General features: G+C 47.2%; 1 non-coding gene across 1 annotated transcript; it reads left to right on the top strand.

Annotated features, from left to right (window-relative positions):
* Positions 1-633: 633 nt before the first annotated feature.
* On the top strand, positions 634-706 carry TRNAT-GGU (transfer RNA threonine (anticodon GGU)). Its single transcript has one exon. It is a non-coding gene; the product is annotated as a tRNA-Thr (tRNA).
* Positions 707-2,287: the final 1,581 nt, after the last annotated feature.

Raw genomic sequence — 2,287 nt, 5'->3', positions numbered from 1 at the left:
GTGGGATCTCAAATGTAACGTAGAAAGCCAAAGTTTTTCCACAATACCTGACGACCATTTAATTTCTGAGCTTCCGTGGCTCAATGGTTAGCGCGTTCAGCTGTTAATCGAAAGGTTGGTGGTTGTGGGGTCTCAAATGTAACGTAGAAAGCCAAAGTTTTTCCACAATACCTGACACCATTTAATTTCTGAGCTTCCGTGGCTCAATGGTTAGCGCGTTCAGCTGTTAGCCAATAGGTTGGTGCTTCAAGCATACCCGGGAGCGGTGTTGTGGGATCTCGAATGTAACGTAGAAAGCCAAAGTTTTTCCACAATACCTGACGACCATTTAATTTTTGGGCTTCCGTGGCGCAATGGTTAGCGCGTTCGGCTGTTAACCGAAAGGTTGGTGGTTCAAGCCCATCCGGGAGCGGTGTTGTGACGTCTCAGATGTTACGTAAAAAGTCAAGGTTTTTCCACAATACCTGACGACCATTTAATTATTGGGCTTCCGTGGCTCAATAGTTAGCGCGTTCGGCTGTTAACCAATAGGTTGGTGGTTCGAGGACACCCGGGAGCGGTGTTGTGGGATCTCACATGTAACGTGGAAAGCCAAAGTTTTTCCACAATACCTGACGACCATTTAATTTTTGGGCTTCCGTGGCGCAATGGTTAGCGCGTTCGGCTGGTAACCGAAAGGTTGGTGGTTCAAGCCCACCCGGGAGCGGTGTTGTGGGATCACGAATGTAACGTAGAAAGCCAAAGTTTTTCCAGAATACCTGACGACCATTTAATTTTTGGGCTTCCGTGGCGCAATAATTAGCGCGTTCAGCTGCTAATCGAAAGGTTGGTGGTTCGGGCCCACCCGAGAGAGGTGTTGTGGGGTCTCAGATGTAGCGTAAAAAGTCAAAACTTTTCCACAATACGTGACAACCATTTAATTTCTGAGCTTTCGTGGCTCAATGGTTAGCGCGTTCGGCTGTTAGCCAATAGGTTGGTGGTTCGAGCCCACCCGGGAGCGGTGTTGTGGGATCTCAAATGTAACGTAGAAAGCCAAAGTTTTTCCACAATACCTGACGACCATTTAATTTTTGGGCTTCCGGGGCGCAATGGTTAGCGCGTTCTTCTGTTAATCGAAAGGTTGGTGGTTCGAGCCCACACGGGAGAGGTGTTGTGGGGTCTCAGATGTAGCGTAAAAAGTCAAAACTTTTCCACAATACGTGACAACGATTTAATTTCTGAGCTTCCGTGGCTCAATGTTTAGCGCGTTCGGCTGTTAGCCAATAGGTTGGTGGATCGAGCCCACCCGGGAGCGGTGTTGTGGGATCTCAAATGTAACGTAGAAAGCCAAAGTTTTTCCACAATACCTGACGACCATTTAATTTCTGAGCTTCCGTGGCTCAATGGTTAGCGCGTTCGGCTGTTAACCAATAGTTTGGTAGTTCGAGCCCATCCGGGAGCGGTGTTGTGAGGTCTCAGATGTGACGTAAAAAGTCAAGGTTTTTCCACAATACCTGACGACCATTTAATTTTTGAGCTTCCGTGGCGCAATGGTTAGCGCGTTCTTCTGTTAATCGAAAGGTTGGTGGTTCGAGCACACCCGGGAGAGGTGTTGTGGGGTCTCAGATGTAGCGTAAAAAGTCAAAACTTTTCCACAATACGTGACAACGATTTAATTTCTGAGCTTCCGTGGCTCAATGTTTAGCGTGTTCGGCTTTTAACCAATAGGTTGGTGGTTCGGGCCCACCCGGGAGCGGTGTTGTGAGTTCTCAGATGTGACGTAAAATGTCAGAGTTTTTCCACAATACCTGACGAATATTTAATATTTGGGCTTCCTTGGCGCAATGGTTAGCGCGTTTGGCTGTTAACAGAAAGGTTGGTGGTTCGAGCACACCCGGGAGCGGTGCTATGAAGTCTCAGATGTTACGTAAAAAGTCAAAGTTTTTCCACAATACCGGACGACCATTTAATTGCAGAGCTTCCGTGGCTCAATGGCTAGCGCTTTCGGCTTTTAACCGAAATTTTGGTTTTTCGAGCCCATCCGGGAGCGTTTTGTGAGGTCTCAGATGTAACGTAAAAAGTCAGAGTTTTTCCACAATACATGACGACCATTTATTATTTAGGCTTCCGTGGCGCAATGGTTAGCGCGTTCAGCTGCTATTCAAAAGACTGGTGGTTTGAGCCCTCCCGGGAGCGGTGTTGTGACGTCTCGAATGTAACGTAAAATGTCAGAGTTTTTCCACAATACCTGACGAACATTTAATTTTTGGGCTTCCTTGGCGCAATTATTAGCGCGTTCAACTGTTAA

Source organism: Phalangium opilio, unplaced genomic scaffold, assembly GCF_054372755.1.
Source record: "Phalangium opilio isolate 3A_F unplaced genomic scaffold, DU_Popi_V2 ptg000056l_1, whole genome shotgun sequence".
In the NCBI taxonomy this organism is placed as follows: domain Eukaryota; kingdom Metazoa; phylum Arthropoda; class Arachnida; order Opiliones; family Phalangiidae; genus Phalangium; species Phalangium opilio.
Note: the sequence above shows the minus strand (reverse complement) of the source record. Positions and strands in the feature narration are given on the sequence as shown.